Source organism: Adiantum capillus-veneris, chromosome 6, assembly GCF_014529385.1.
Source record: "Adiantum capillus-veneris isolate H3 chromosome 6, ASM1452938v2, whole genome shotgun sequence".
Lineage (NCBI taxonomy): Eukaryota > Viridiplantae > Streptophyta > Polypodiopsida > Polypodiales > Pteridaceae > Adiantum > Adiantum capillus-veneris.
In genome coordinates, this window is record NC_140936.1 from 1,353,556 (window position 1) to 1,371,608 (window position 18,053).

At 42.6% G+C, this 18,053-nt stretch overlaps 1 pseudogene; it reads left to right on the plus strand.

Annotated features, from left to right (window-relative positions):
* The first annotated feature begins 11,547 nt into the window (after positions 1–11,547).
* LOC147455049 (uncharacterized) lies at positions 11,548–14,855 on the plus strand (annotated as a pseudogene).
* Positions 14,856–18,053: the final 3,198 nt, after the last annotated feature.

Sequence of the window (18,053 nt, forward strand, 5' to 3'; positions counted from 1 at the left end):
TGAGTGGACAACTTTGATAAAACCCCTATATACGACTCATATTAGGGAATATGACCCCTTTTCTACGCTTATACGACAATCAATGAAGAAAACTATCATACCTCTATCTTACATATAAAATTTAGGTCTCACATAATCTAAGTACGTAAAACTAGTGAAAGAGTATGTAGCATAGTGACTAGCAATGTACTAAAGAACCACTTCTATTGATAACAAGATGTACCCTCAATGTGTCTTAGCTTTATTTTGAAACTATGTGCCCGATCAACCTGCACTCTGGCTACTCATTGAATTCTAACCCATCCAAATCTGGTGTAAACCAATCCTTGATCTAATCCAAACCAGCCCTTATCTATGACCTTCTTGATGCAAAATTTGATGTGTGACGTGATAAAAACCTTCCCAAAATTCATCCAAGTTCTTTCTCACCAATGACCAATCGTTACAAATAATCAACCTGGGTCAAGTTCCCCCCCGTTCCCCATAAATATGATACCCCCTCCCTTATTTTTAATCTTGGGAGATAAATTATTGGGGACCTACCTCTAACTTATACGCTTATGTAACTTGTAAAAAACCCCCCCTCCCTTGCACTTACGTAGTGCGGTAAGTTCTCCATGGTGAATCCCCCGGGCCATATTGGTTGAACAAGGACACTCCTATTTGGATGTGTGGGGCTTCAAAAAATGGAAGATTAAAACAAGAAGAATGTATCTTAGAAAGGGATTGCACAGACGAAGCCTATGTACCTGAACCCTTTTCAGAGCATTTGTTTGAGCCATTTGAGTGGACTCAAATTTTAGCGACAATGGATGTATGTGTGAATACATCTATGCCTACTCAATTTTGCAATGAGGATGGCTATGATATAATTCCCATCCAAATGATTTCAACCCTCTACATTGAAGATAAAATTGAGGAACCCAAAGACTTGTGAAAGCTCAACAAGTCTTTTTAGACCCCTACTACGATGCAACAAATGAGTTAGAAGAACATTCATCTACCTCAAATGACTCAGGGTTAGAAAAAGAACATGTGAGAGCTAAGATACTTATGAAAGGAGGGGAGGAAACGTTTTTTGACTTTCCAAACCAGAAATCAAGAAGACAAAATTGGTATAGACAAAAAAAAGACTGTTGGAATTAGGGTTGCAGAGAAACACACACAGCTTGGAGAAGACGAAGGAAGCTCAAGGCACACAATAGAGAGTGTATTCCTTATTGTGCAATGGAAAGATAGATAGCCCTAGAGTGATGGGCGTATATACAATGCACGGGGGAAAAAACCTCCTAAAGAGGGAAAAAATGCCCCGGCGGTCCTAGTGTGTTCACACACATCACTACCACATGTATATGGTAACAAATCCCCCCTGGAGTGATGCGGTGAACGAGAGCTGGCACATGAGTAAAGGGAAGTGCCATGCCCTGAGGACAGGATCAGTCCACAAAGGGGAGTAAGCCCAAAGCTTTGCGGAAAGCTTCAAGCTTCTCACGAGACAATGCCTTTGTGAAAAGATCTGCAAGGTTGTCCTGTGTTGGCACATAAGCCAAGCTGATCTCTCCTGCTGAGAGCCTCTCCCTGACATAGTGGTAATGCACCTCAATGTGCTTTGTGCGAGCATGAAAAACTGGGTTCCTCGCAACTGCCAATGCGCTCTGACTGTCAGTGTAGATAGTGTTGGCAGTGTCCTGTCCAACACCCAAGTCAGCCATAAGGCGTCTGAGCCATACACACTCAACCGTAGCTGTGAAGACTGCCCTGTACTCAGCCTCACAACTCGAAGTGGCCACAGTAGGTTGCTTCTTGCTCAACCATGATATACATGAACTGCCAAGCATGAAACAAAAACCACTTGTGGACACTCGCGTGTCAAAACAACCAGCCCAATCTGAGTCCGAAAAAGCATGTAAGTCTGGCGGCAATGATCCCCCCTTGGGATAAAACAAGCCAAGATGTAAAGTGCCACTAAGGTAGCGGAAAATTCTCTTGACAGCCTGCCAATGCTTAGACCCTGGGCTATGCATAAATCTGCTGACCTGCGAGACTGCAAACTGAATATCTGGCCTCGTGTTGCATACATAAATGAGGCAGCCAACAGCAGTTTGGTAAAGAGTGACATCAGCAGGATCGCCAGCATCATGTAGACTCAACTTCAAACCTGTTTCCATGGGAGTGGCAATAGGTTTGCAATCCTCAAGTCCAAACTTACATAGCAATGTCTCTATGTAACTTTTCTGACACAAGGCAATACCACCATCACACTGCTTAAACTGTATACCCAAGTAATGATGCAACAGCCCCAAATCTTTCATCTTGAAAGTAGCATTCAAATCAGCCTTAAATTCAGCAATATGTCTCTCATTTGGTCCAGTGATCAGCAAATCATCAACATAAAGAACCACAATGAGAAATACATCATCCTCACGCTTTACATACAATGTGCTTTCTGTTGGACTGTTACGAAAGCCTCGTTTAACCAAATGAGTGTCAGCTTTCTCATACCAAGCACGAGGAGATTGCTTCAACCCATACAAAGCCTTCTTACATTTGCACACTTTGTCCTCTTGTCCTTTTATGACAAAACCGCGAGGCTGCGTTACATAAACTTCCTCAAATATGTCACCATTCAAGAAAGCAGTAACAATGTCTGATTGATGTACATCCCAACCAAAATGAGCTGCCAATGCACATAGAAAACGCACAGTAGTCATACGACAAGTGGGAGCAAAAGTCTCTTCATAATCTATGCCTTTTTGTTGTGCATAACCCTTTGCAACAAGTCGAGCCTTATGGCGATCGATCTCACCATCCGGCTTGCGTTTCAACTTGTAAACCCACTTCGTACCAATGGCCTTTTTGCCAGGAGGCAAATCACATAAAGTCCATGTGTCATTCTCTATAAGTGCATCATATTCTGATTTCATGGCAGCAATCCAATTTTCTAAATTCTGTGCTTCATCAAAAGACAGAGGCTCCTCAACATCATGTAAACTAGACACAGCCAAAGCATAACAATCTGATGCATAAGATGCATGGCGAGAGCCTGAACGAGTACGACTAGATAAAGGTGCATCCAATTTACTGTCACGCAAAGTGTGCACCAGCCATTTTGGCATACCTCTAGCTTGCTCATTTTCAGCCCTTTCCTCATCAAGTACATCATGTACATCTGCATCAGTAATAGGCTGTTCTAAAACATTTTCAGAAACCCCCATAGGCTGTACATTTGCCTCATTGGAACTTACATTCGTATTTCCACCACTGAAAAGAGGCAACAAAGTGTCATAAATGTCCTGTGAGCTTACATTACTGTCTCTAGTACATGACAGCAAGGGTTGAACAGAATCTTCCACAAACACTACATCCCGTGAAACCAGAATACGTTTTGTTTGCGGATGATACAACCTGTAACCTTTGCTTTCAGCACTATAACCAACAAAAATACATTTGACAGCCTTATCATCCAATTTTCTGCGCTGCACTTGTGGCACCAAAGCATATGCCAAACAGCCAAAAACACGCATGTGCTCAATAGAAGGTTTTCTATCATGCCATGCTTCATATGGAGTAATAGACTGCAAAGCTTTCGTAGGACACCTGTTAAGTACATAAGTGGCACACATGATGGCCTCAAGCCAAAAAGAATGCGGCAAAGCTTGACTTTTGACCATACATCGTGCCATTTCCGTTAGTGACCTGTTTTTCCTCTCAGCAACACCATTTTGCTGAGGTGTATAAGGCACTGTACATTGGTGTTTTATCCCACGACTAGCCAGAAATGCATTAAATTCATGAGACATATACTCCCCCCCTCGATCGGAACGGAGGGTGCCCATAGTACATTTTGAGACATTTTCAGCCATAGCCAAAAATTTTTTGAAGCACATAAAAACTTCGGACTTCGCTTTAAGCGGAAATACCCACGCATGCCTGGAGTAATCATCAATGAAAGTCACGAAGTACAGGTAATTTCCCAAGGACGGAGTTTGCATGGGCCCACAAACGTCACTATGCACAAGCTGCAACCTGCATGTGGCCCTAACTGAACCATCCTTTGGAAACTTAGAACGCTGCATTTTACCCAGAATACAGCCTTCACAAACATGTTTGATAGGTGCTTCAAGAGGCGGCAAAGAAGCAACCATATCAGATTTCTGCAAACGCAGCAAACTGGCAAAATTCAGATGACCAAAACGTGCATGCCAAAGTTTTGCATCTGAAATAGCCCTTGAATCTGCAACAGCATTTGCAAAATTTTGTCCACACTTGTCATACAAAGTGAGCTTATACAGCCCACGGCACAAAAGCCCAGATGCAACAATTTCATCACCAAAACTGAGATCATGAACTGTACATCTGTCATCCACAAATTTGACTACAAGTCCAAGTCTAGCAAGTGCGGATACAGACAATAGATTCTTCTTGATCCCAGGTACATAAAGTGCATCAACAAGTGTGAAGGAACTGCCATTAGCAGCAGTGAGCACAATCTTTCCAACTCCCTGAACTGGATAAGAGGCGTTGTTGGCACAAGTGACTGAATTCCCATGAGGGACAGACTCGAGAGAGGTAAACAATTCACGATGTGAGGTAATGTGCTTTGTAGCACCACTGTCGAAATACCACACATGTGAATCTGCAGCAACTGACAAGCATGCATCATGGACAGCAGGATTGTAAGTGCACTCTGCGCTAAAAGCCCATTCTGCATCAACATCAGCATCACAATCTCCTTTCACAGAAGACTCAACAATGGCTGCATTTGTAGTGGAACCAGCATTTGCAGTGGAACCACCCTCTTTCTTCTTAGCCTCTTTGGCCTTCAACTTAGGACACGACTTGATCAAGTGATCATTGGCTTTACAATAATGGCAACGCATCTTCTTTTTGCCCTTATCACCAGAATTGCCAGACGAAGTGCTGCCAGCAGAAGCATTAGGAACAGAATTTTTGCCACTCGCAGCAGAACCATAAGAAGTGGCTGCATTACTGTTACCACCCTTTCTTTGAGAAGCAATAAAAGCCTGTTCAACTGCACGCTGCCTAGTCCTGTTTTTTCTAGAAAGTGACTCTTGCAACAGCAATGTGCATAATGCATCAAACTTGACAACTTCAGGATTTCCTTGGGTCATCAGTCTCCAAGTACTAGCAAAAGTCTGGTAGGAATCTGGTAAGGCATCAAGAACAGTCTGCACAAGGGAACTGTCAGAAATGACTTCACCTGCAGAAATGAGTTGCTCATTGATATCCTTGACACTAGCAAGGAAAGTGTCCATATCATCTTCCTCATGCATAATCTTCGACTCTAGCTCTTTACGCAGCAAAGCAATTTTAGCCTCATTGCGGCTTGCATAAAGACTTGCTAGAATATCCCAAGCCTGTTTTGCAGATTTTGCTGAACGGATGTGAGGAATAATGGTGCGCTTCACAGACAACGCAATCAATGCATGAGCCTGCGCATCCTTAACATCCCAACGAGCTTGTTCTGCTGTAGGCAAAACAACTCTAACAGCTGCAATCCTTGCAGCAAGACCTGCAACATCCTCAATATCGCCTACATCTTCAGAACCAGGACGTACATCAATGCCCTGCACAATGTTCCAGACACCTTTTGACACAAGAACGTGTTGCATCATATAAGCCCACATAGGGTAGTTGTCCCCATCCAACCTGTCCTCAGCAGCAAACATCTTGAACACATCTGTGTTGTTGTTGTCAGCCATGGTAAATGCTGCACCTGATGTGAAAACTGCCCCAAAATAGGAGAAATGGAGCGGGAACAACTTGTGCTATATAGCACAAACCGTAGAAGACTATAAGGCACCTGTTATGCAAAAAACGGCACTGACAGAAAATATGCACAAAATGACGAAATAGCCTGTGCAGTACTGCCCGTAGTGGAAACGGAGGCCGAAATGAGCCCAAATCAAAATTCTGAGCAGACCGAGCTCTACAAGCTCACCCAAAATATTTTTCGACCTGCGAACGCTTGCCAAAGCTCACTGAAATCGGAGAAAGTGAGCAGGCGTGTGCTGGAGCAGCTGGCGACTAAGCCCGGGAGGACGTGACCTGCTCTGATACCAATTGTTGGAATTAGGGTTGCAGAGAAACACACACAGCTTGGAGAAGACGAAGGAAGCTCAAGGCACACAATAGAGAGTGTATTCCTTATTGTGCAATGGAAAGATAGATAGCCCTAGAGTGATGGGCGTATATACAATGCACGGGGGAAAAAACCTCCTAAAGAGGGAAAAAATGCCCCGGCGGTCCTAGTGTGTTCACACACATCACTACCACATGTATATGGTAACAAAGACACCCGAAACATGAAAGCTAAACCTATGCCATCAATCTCTAGTAGAACACAATTCTTGATGCAGATAGATGCACATGATTGTGTCAAGGACAAAATCACTGGAAGATATCCTTCAAAAGAAAATCCAAAAATGTCAAAAACATCAAGAAAATCGAGGAATGTCCAGAATTCGAAGTGAAATTCTTGATTTACCTGTTAGATGTTGTATTGAACCATTCTTGCTTGTTCCTTCCACCAGGATACTCAAGAAAAACAAAAAAAATAGGAAAAGGAGTCAACCATGACACGCGTTAGCGGGAAAAGAAGTATCAAGAGTTGAAAAAAGCTCTAAAGGAGATATATACGACCGAGATGGAAACCACAGAAGAGGATGGTAAATATGTAATGGGTGTTCCATCTCATTACAAGAAATATACTCTATAAGATCGAAAAATCATAGTTGAACAACCTGTTAGAGAACTACGAAAACAGGGTGAGTCATACGAAGGGCCTGAAAATGCAAAAAGGATAGATTTGACTGAACCAAGAGAAGAGCCTAGGCCTGCCTACATTACCTAATAAAAGAAGAATAGGAGCTTTTTCTAAGTTTACTAAAAGAATACCGAGATATCTTTGCTTGGTCTTACAAGGATCTCAAGGGTGTTGATCCAGAAATTTGTCAACATACTATACCCATGAGAGATGATGCGAAACCAAGTAGACAAAGCCATACACATACAATGAAACCTTTGCTAGGAAAATTAAAGAAGAGACATATTGGGTGTCTCCAATTGTGGTAGTACCCAAGAAAAATGGAAAACCACGAGTGTGTGTCAACCTCAAGAAAGTGAATGCAGCTACCATTAGAGACAACTTTCCTCTTCCAATCACTGAGCATGCTTTAGAAGGAGTTGCAGGAAAATAAGCTTACAGATTCTTAGATGGCTTTTCAGGATACAATCAACTTTTCGTTGACCCAAAAGATCAGTATAAAACTGCTTTTGCAACAAAATGGGGTATTTTTGCCTATCCGATTATGCCTTTTGGGTTAACTAATTCTCCTGCCACCTTTCAAAGATTGATGAGTCATGCTTTTAAAGAATATCTTAGAAAATTCTTGGAAGTTTATGTGGATGATCTATGTGTACATTCATCAATCCGGGCTGACCATTTTGAACACCTCAAAAAGGTATTCGAAAAATGTAGACTCTATAGGATTTGCTTAAATCCTGAAAAATGCACGTTAATGGGTAGACAAGGAAAAATTCTTGGACATATAGTGTCTAAAAATGGCATAGCTACTGATATAGATAAAATTCATGTTATTGCTGATTTGCCTAGACCACATTAGGGAAAATTTGGACTCACAAAGGGGCCTTATAAGGAGTTTGACTTCCTCTCTCATGTCCGAAATGGGTGTGCGTTAAAATCTTTGCAAATCAACTCTAAACTTGGTGGAGATTTGACAGTTAGACTCTAATCTTCAAGCTCTTTCTATTGATATATAGCACGCCATAAGATTCCTCATATTTTGAAAGATTCTGTTTTTGATTCTCTTGTGATGTGACAACTCCGTTTAGAATCTAGAGAATCAAAAATAGAATCTTTCAAAATATGAGGAATCTCGTGGCGTGCTATATACCAATAGAAAGAGCTTGAAGAGTAGATTCTAACTGCCAAATCTCCGCCAAGTTTAGAGTTGATTTGCAAAAATTTTACAGCACACCCGTTTTGGACATGAGAGAGTAAGTCAAACTCCTTATAAGGCCCCTTTGTGAGTCCAAATTCTCCCTAATGAACAACAGTCAAGGGGGTTCAAGCCTTCATGGGACATTGTGGATATTAAAGACGGTTCATTTACATGTATGCTATAATTGCAAAACCCATGTATAGCTTGATGTTAACCCTCACGGCTCACTGACACCCTATCACCTACGACGCACGTTCTAATTTACGGCGGGCGTTGTATTATTTACTTGTAGAGTCAGGTACCGGGCTTGTCGGTCCAATAGGAAAAGGGTAAAAGTGATCGCCGATGAGAGGCGCACTCTAATTGGGACATTCAAGGGATTAGTTGGCTAAGCATGGGTGCCCAAGTGTGAATGGGGCGAGCTCATATAAAAGTCAACTAAACCTAAAATTCACTCATTCTCTCATTTGTGCAATAGAAGAGTGCTCTTGCTCCATCTCCATCTCCATCTTCTTCTTCTTCACCTCCTTGTGTGTGTGTGTATGTGAGAGAGAGTGAGAGAGGGAGAGTGTGTGTGCGATCGAGCATTACGAAGGCACGACGGCGACGAAGCGGTTGAGCGCGGCACAACTGCAGCTTCTTCTTCATCGCGGCGAGGAATCCACCACGAAGGCGAGCGTAGAGCGGTGAGTGACACACCCTTTGCTCTCTTGAGTTTGCTAGATTAGTCTTGTTGTGTGCTTGGATCCATTTGTGGCTCGCACACGGTGTATCGGCAAGTCCTTTGCTTCGACAGTGCGGCAAGGAGCGCACATTTTTGGCGCCGCTGTCGGGGAGTGCCATACATGAAGCTCGAGTAGCACTCTGTGCTTCTTCGTGGTGAAAATTTCTATTGTAGGAAAGGTAAGGAAGGAGTGTGTGTGTGTTGAGAAGAGGGATTTGGTGTTATACTGTGTGTTTTTTTTATTAATGGAGTTTTCAAAGGTTCTGTGTTTATTCTCTGTGTATTAAGGTAGTTAGTTTTCTTTGTTAATAGAGATTTCAAAGGTTCTGTAAACATTCTCTGTGTATTAAGGTAGTTAGTTTTCTGTGTATAGTAAGTAGGAAGTAGATTAGTGAGAGTTAATAGAGTGTGTTAGTGTGTAAGAGTAGGTGTATTAGTTAGAAGTAGGTAGAGAGAGTGTGTGTGTGCTCTCGCGTAGGTCGCGGCGGCCTTATCCTAAAAAAAAAAAAGCAAAAAAATAATTATTTTTTTTTAATTTTTTTTTTTTAAAGGTAGGACCGGGATCGGGAATATCTTCTTGACCCAAGCCCAGATCCAAGCTCAAGCTCACGCTCAGGCCTAGGCCTCAGTCGCCTTTAAACAAAAAAAAAAAGAATTTTAGCTTCACACGTAGCTAAAAATTGATTTTTTGAGGATCAACGGAACGTCAGATGCCCGAAAATTGTGCTGTAAAGCACACACCAACCCTTTAAGTGATATGCTCGTTTCGAGCTATTACACACTTCAATCAAAAAAATCAAACATTAAAAAAATATTAAAAACGTAAAGCACGCGAGTGAGAACGGACGCTTAAAAAAGGTAAGCGGTTAACCTTCGAGGTTATTCGCCGACACTTGTAGGGCACCCAAAGCACATGTATCTACGATCTGGTCATGTGCTAGAGTCCGAACAACTAGCTAGTGCTTCGATTTACGGGGGTACTCACTATCCTTCCACGCTAGGGTCTACGCCCTCGGCGGGGACCCAAGGTAGTGCAACCCAAGACCCAAATATAGCGGCTAGCGACTCTTCCTCTGACTACGATATTATGGAAGAACATCTTACACAAAACCCCGGGGGAACAAATGAAACCTTGCCTAGCTGGGCCCAACAACCTGGAACTAGTGTTTTTAGCCGTTTGATGGAAACTTTTAGTAGAGCTACGCGCTCTGAACCTACGGCTAGTGAAGTAAACCAAGAAGGTGGGGAATAGAATCACCATTCACATCTCATAGTGTCCACGTGGACATTCTACCTACCTCATTTAATGAGGGCCCTACCGAGCTACCACCTTCCAAAGTCGCCTCTAAGGTAGCGGTGACTAAAAGTCAAAACACGGGAAGCAACATTGCATCCTCCTCACGGCAACCCTCTAGTACATCAAGTTTGGACGGGGTATTTCTCAATGAAAATTGGGAATATGACCTACACACGGAGACTTTGACCGACCTATACATGGGCTACACATACCATGTAGGTTGGTTAGAAGTTGTACAATCCACATCTAGTGCCACTAGTCTAGAGGAACAACAACACATGATCTGCAATGTCATCCATAGGATTATCTAGTCCGAGAGGCAAAATCGAGGAATAAACATACCTTCGACGGGTCCTATGCGATTTTTAGACACGGGCAAGGGGAAACAACCCACTCTATCACAAATGGAGAATCCCCCAGTGAGTCCCATCGATCCCCCATATGTTGTTTCGCCAGGGGTCTCAATGCAATCTGAGCCCACAAGTGATAGCTTTACTTTTCCAAGTCTAGCTCATCTTTCCCTGGATGACACCACGGATACCATGCCTACCCCAATGATGGGCATGCCGAGAAACACTCCATGGACCTCATTTGTTAGTAAAGCACCGCTACATGGTAGCTCAATGCCTGCAATAGTACCTACAAGTGCGAACGATTCATATGCACCTATGGGTCCACGTACTCATGTAGTCCCTACCCGTCCCATTGTTTCAACTACCTATGCTCCACAACCACAATACACAAGTTCTTATTTCCATGGGACTATACCGGCTAGCATTAGCATGTCACATCCGACGTCTGCTATGCATAGGGCCAACCATATGAACTATGGACCACCACATGGCACAACATCGTACCCAACGTGGAACCCAAGGGCTTCATATGCGCCAAGCCCAATGCCAATACCTACACCACATGTAGTCTCTGGAGCGCCTTCACCCACGGTGCCCGCTCAAATAGGAGATTTGGCAGCATTTGCTCAAACTATCGATCGCTCTATTGCGAAAAACATGCGTAGTGCACCTGATAGAGAGCCTAGGAGCAAGGCAGTTCAAGTAGCTAAGCTCACATAGAAATTCAGTGGAGACGGAGATGCTAGAAAGCATATGGAAGTCTTTGAATATGTGTGCGATTCCTTGGAAGAGCACAATGAGCTACATAAGTGTAAAGCTTTGAGTTTGACCCTAAGCGGAAAGGTTGGAGATTGGTATAGAACCTTAAGAGTAGAAGAGAAAACGATCTACTCTACTCTTAGGAGATTGTTCTTGAAAGAGCACATACGAGAGGGAGTACTTTGGGGTGTACCCTCTCAGCTCCAGAAAGCCCAACGAGAAGAAGGTGAATCCGTGAGAGACTTCATTATTCGCCTAAAGAATTTGAATTCTCGATGCAATCCAAACGAGCGATTCAACAACAACCAATTGCTCGATAGATTCATTAGGGGACTACGACATGAAAGTATCTATAATGGCCTAGTCATTAGAGGCATCACTACTTGGGAAGCAGTCACCATGAATGCAATCCAATTGGAGGATAATTTAATGATTGCAGGAGAAAGAGTGTCTGCCGAGCCGAAGTCTAGTAGCTCGCAAGCGTCAGGGCATGATCCAATGAAGATAAAGCCAATCGTGAAAGAGCAAACGATATCTGAGATGACTTTGGCAGATCTCACCAAGGCCATCCAAGAAAGCCTTAGGGGTAATCGTGCTCCACAAAACACTCATATGTATCCAAGAAGGGAACAACAATGGTGCTCAATTTGCTTGGGCCCACATACTACGAGTGAATGTCCTACTTTCATAGTAAAGTTTAACGGGACTTGTAACGCGTGTGGTAGGTATGGCCATCAAGCGAAGGATTGCCTAATGTTTAAACGCATCATGGAAAATAGACCGCCTATAGCTTGGGCAGACTCACCTCGAGTTCCTGCATTGATGCCTACCCCACCCATGGAGCAGCAGTTGCCATTACAGCACATGGTCCCTAGAACCCAAAATGTGGTCCAAACCACACCGTTGCCACCTCCAGTGCTAGGACCGCAACCCCCTCACCCAAGAGTTACACCTATGAACCAAATAGGTTGCGAGTCATCTAGTACGTATGTAGATTGCGAAGAGGACATAGACTCTAGTATCACCTATGGAGTCGACATGCTTGAGGAGTGTCCCATGTACTATATGGAAGACCATTGGGGACAAATCAAACCTGTATATCAAGCTACTGCGTTAGCAGCAAGAGGCCAAAACATTAATAGTTTTGCCAGGAGACCACCTCTTCAGTGCTACGAATGTGGTGGACCACATCGAGTAGCTGAGTGCCCCATTAGAATGCAAAAGAATGCCGCACTAATGCAAACAAGTCAAGGGAGTCCATTGGCAATGCCAATACTCACTTGTAATTGTTGTGGCATAGATCATTTGATCGCATAGTGTCCTAACAATCCAAACGCACCGAAAATCACACCATTGAACATAATAGAGATTGTTGATGGGACACCACCAACTATAAACATAACACCAGTAAACGCACTCACACGGTCGATGCTCCAAAAGCAAAATTGCATACTCGAAGATAGAGATGCTGCATCCATTGGCCGAGCGAGAAAGAAGAAAACACGAAGAAAGAAATCCCTTAATGCTTCTAGCTCAAAACCTAGTTCAAAGACTAACATAGGGACATGAGAGGATCCTGTGTATATGAATGACCATGAGGATGACTTAGATTCGATAGAGACCACGGAGACCAAAACTGTTACTACAAAGGAAAAAGCCAGTGAGGAGGATCACGAGAGGGAATTACGACGAACACCAAAAGAGTATTCAAAATTAAACCACCCAGTTGCGAACCCCCAAGATAAGCCACGAGAGATAAAAAATGAGGATTGCAAGAGAAAGATTGGAACCTATCCAAACCCAACAGTGGAAATTGAACGAGTCCAACAACTGAGGGGTTTGGTGGAAGAAACTCGACGAAAATTAGAACCTGAACCCAAACATATCCAGATGTCGGACACAGTGTTTCCCACACAAGTTCAACCTCACAAGAACTACAGGCCATTAGCTATACCCAGTATCATTCGGGAAGAGAGTGAGGGTAGGACATCTGAAAGTGGACACACACCTTTCCTACTAGAGAGAATGTTTGGTGAGGGAATGCCCGACCCCCTTGAGGAAGTGGAGATTCCATCTTCACCATTCTCTTGTCAGGGTCCTACGTCCCACAAGATGCCATTAAATGTTGCCTAGCTGATGGATTTCATGTCCTCCGAAACACATACGACTATCATATCTAAGTTATACGGAGATCCAGAATTATTCCTAGCACTGCGAGCGCTTCTCAATGGAGAATTACAGGCCAGATTACCACAGTTTTCACATATGAACAAACCTAAATCGGTAATGAATGATGAGGAACATTTAGCACCACCATCTGACCTAGCGGGACATGAATCTGTAATTGAAATACCCGTTAACAAGTTGGGGCAATACTTTGAAGGTGATGAATCTAATGCTACTCTACCAATCACTACTAAAGGATTAATTGTAAAGGGGGTCCTTGACGGTGGTGCGGGAGTCAGCACGGTGAGAAAGAGTTGTTGGGAGTCTATGGGGAGACCTCACCTTGAAGCCACAGCGTAGTGGTAAAAATGGCTAATGGATCTATTGTTACGCCTATTGGAATGCTAAAGGATCTCAGGATCAAGGTCTTGGGACACAAGGTAAGGCAGACTTTCATTGTTATGGATTTTTCCAAGCATCCTATGTCATTTGAGATGATCTTAGGGCGTCCATTCATGAGGGAAGCAAAAATGGTGCATGACTGGTCCAAAAACCACGTCTACTTACAGTTCCAAGACTCTCTCATTCGAGTTGATCTTTTAAGTGGTCGAACGCATCCTCTAGGAAATAAATTCATCATTGATAATCGATCAGACACAACAATTCACTCAGCTCCATTACAGGATTGTTACACGTGTAACGAAGACACGGATATTGGAGAGAACTCTCCTTATATGGATATCCTACCCGGAATGGCTGAGTCAGACAATGTCGATTGGGTACACCTAGCGGCAACCATAGATACTTGGGGAAACAAGGGGATGACCTGGGTAACACCTGAGGGGGATGAAATGCCAGTACCCTTAAACATTCTACAAGCTATGCATATAGCTTCTTACAAAACTCATCCTAATCTAACAAAGAAAACATACAAGTGGGTCCCTAAAGCTTCTTTAGCGACCATAGCTAGTGCTAAAAAACAGAAGCCTCGTAAGAAATGTCCCACTCGCTCTAAGAAAAGTAAGAAAATGTTGCGTTGGATTCCCAAACGACTATTGGAAGCCCAAGGCTACTATCACGAAAATGATCAAATCTGGGTGCCAAAACGTAGATTGTGTTCTTACCTGTCACCTGACCCATGTGAGCTGAATCCTGTGGCTCCAAAACGAATCAACAATCGTGGAAAGAAAAAAATCACAAAATTCTACACACCCGCTCCAGAGCTAGTTTGGGTACCGAATAAAGAACAATTTGTTCCACCTAGCTCAGGAAGGGGGGAGTCCCATGAAGCTTCTAGCTCCTCATATAATGCATCCATAGAGGTAAAACCTTCTCCAGAGTCTCCACCTACAATAGTAGACCTCCATGAAGCTACAAAGGAATCCACACTTCCCAGTGTTCAAGAATCACCTGATGAACCACTTCAAGTTCGATCCTGGGAAAGTACCTTACCACCCTTGCAACTCGATGAGGCACCTAAGGTAAGAGAAAACTACTGGCAAAAATCCTCACCTATTACCAACTGGAACGATTGGTTTCAAAGGGTGACGAGCTCATTTCAAACGGTATGATCTACCCAAGGAAGGGGGGAGTGTTTGTTGACATCTATCATTCACTTGCTTCCCTCCTTCTCCCTGACCTCTTAATCTCCAATCTTAGGGAATGTATATATAAAGCCTTATACTCATAAAAAACAAAAAAAATAAAGAGCAAGAGCAATTAGCAAACAAGTATGCACAATAAAAGTGAAAACATTGACCCAGACCTACACATTTACATTCGGTACACTAAAACAGAAACATATGTCATGAAACACCTTTGATCCTCATCACTCGCGTGATGGAGGGTAGGTAGAATTAGTACGATAGGAGTGTTTCTCTTTGAGAGTTGAGTGATTAGCAAAGTTCCTTTTCCCACTGATGTGCCTCCTAGAGGTATTCTTTGTGTTTCTTAGTGTGTACATGAGCGTGTTGCTATTGATAGGATTTGGACCTTCATGGAACCTTTCTCTCATTCCCACTTCAGATCAAGCGCCACCATCAACACAAACAGGTGTTTCTTGTCCATTAGAATTGTCCCTTATCTTTTTTGCATCTATGATTGTCTCCTTTGATTGTGATTGGTAGCATAATATTCAACGCATTTGCTTAGTATCAAACATTAAATTCAATGTAATTTTTTGTCATAATCACTTGTTTAGATTTAAAAATCAAGCAGTCCGACTAAGCTAGTTTGACCAAGTTAGGTGTTAGAGATCTTCTCTTAATACCATGGGGAATGCCTTCCTAATAATTAATGGTTACTTAGGTTCTTAATCCGATTTAGGTAGCATTGTGTGAAATGTACTAGGGCTTTCTAGTGGACTTGACCCTATTGACCTTTAGTTTAAGTATTATAAAGGGAGTTTACTAGTGTGATGAGCCTGGGGAGGTGTATCAGTGTTATATGACCCCCCAAAGTTACAAAATTAAAATGCTGAAAATAAACAAACAAAAAATCAAAGTGCCACAATGTAAAATCTTAAGCTGGAAGAGAAATCTCAGCTTGATTGGGTACTTTACTCACATGTATTGCCTATGGTACTAGAGCCCTAGAGGTTCCCAGTGTGGGCGCTTTTTCTTGAAAAGCAAAAAACCCAAGGCATTTAAAATAAGCACACACATCAAAATTGAATCACTGTGAAAAGAATTTGGGGGGTCAAAGAAAAAGTAATCAGTGAGGCGATGATTTCATAAGAAATTCCTTTTATGGTAGCTTAACTACAAGGTCTTCTAGATATAGCCTCTAGTAAGCCCTCGAACATGAATAGTTGGCTCTCGCGATTAAACAACTTAATTGACCACAAAAAATTAAGAAGCTTACCCATGGTATTAATATTTGATCTCTAGTGCCTTTCGACCGTTAAATTAGCGACCCCAAACTTGTTTAATTTTTTACCTTTACATCTGTTTATGCATTTGATTACATTGCAATTTAATGTTTATTGCTGACAAATTGTTTAAAATTCTGTTACCAATCAATTTGTCTGCCTAAAACTACATATGCTTTTTAATCGCTTATGAGAATGCAATTACTGTGACAATGTTGTTTGATTTTGCAGTGACTGAAGAAGGCTAAGGACATTCATCTCAAATGCTCTTCCACCTCGACGAACAAGCTTCAACTCAATAGCTTCCGAGGACGGAATCTACATCAAGAAGGGGGGCATGTTAACCCTCACGGCTCATGGACACCCTATCACCTACGACGGACGTTGTATTATTTACTTGTGGAGTTAGGTACCGGGCTTGTCGGTCCAATAGGAAAAGGGTAAGAGTGATCGCCGATGAGAGGCGCACTCTAACTGGGACATTCAAGGGATTAGTTGGCTAAGCATGGGCGCCCAAGTGTGAATGGGGCGAGCTCATATAAAAGTCAACTAAACCTAAAATTCACTCATTCTCTCATTTGTGCAATAGAAGAGTGCTCTTGCTCCATCTCCATCTCCATCTTCTTCTTCTTTACCTCCTTGTGTGTGTGTGTATGTGAGAGAGAGTGAGAGAGGGAGAGTGTGTGTGCGATCGACCATTACGAAGGCACGATGACGGCGAAGCGGTTGAGCACGGCACGACTGCAGCTTCTTCTTCATCGCGGCGAGGAATCCACCACGAAGGTGAGCGTAGAGCGGTGAGTGACACACCCTTTGCTCTCTTGATCTTGCTAGATTAGTCTTGTTGTGTGCTTGGAGCCATTTGTGGCTCGCACACGGTGTATCGGCAAGTCCTTTGCTTCGACTGTGCGGCAAGGAGCGCACACTTGATCACACACTTTGAGTGGAGTGAGGCATGTGAAGAATCCTTCATGAAGCTTAAGAAACGTCTCACTTCAACTCCAATATTGAAAGCACCAGATTGGAATAAGATATTCCACATACATGTAGATGCTTCCAATTTTTCCATAGGGTGTATACTAGCTGAACCAGGAGACGGGAGAATTTTTCTTATGCTAGCCGATAATTGAACATGGAGGAAAAGAATTATACCACCGCCAAAAGGGACGGATTAGGAATGATCTATGCCATAAAAAAGTATAGACATTACCTATTAGCAAACAAATTTGCGTTCTTCATGGACCACCAAGCTTTATTGTACTTGGTCAACAAGCCATGTAGCACAGGAAGAATAGTAAGATGGTTCATCATTCTTCTGGAAATTAAATTCACTGTGGTTGTAAAAAAAGGCACTACTCATTAAAAACTAGATCATTTGTCAAGGATTGTTTCAGGAGAATCACCTAAAGGGGTAGAAAATGATCTACCGGATGCCTATCTGTTCTCCATGGAAATGATACCTCGATGATTAAAAAATATGGTATCATTGATGACCATAGCTCAAGTGGATTCGCAAATAGCTCTTCCTATTACAATTGGATTAATCAAGCAAGCACCTATGTATCAATTACTAGCTGGTATGCTATACAAAGAAATCGAGATGGAATATTGCTCTTATGCATTAATCCTGAAGAGAAAACCCATTACCTAAGTCAAGCACATATTACCATAGTAGGAATTCACTCTGCAGAAGACCAAACTATGCAAAGGATCTTGAGACTTTGAGTATTTTGGCCAACTATGAGGAGTGTTGTTCACTCTTTCGTAAAGGATTGTCCTCAATGTCAGAAACAAACACCCATACCTCACGTAACATTGTTCCAAATGTTGCCTGTTTCTAAGTGGAGTAACTATCTAGTCACTTACTTATCGAGCCGAACATTTCCCGAGGATATGAGTA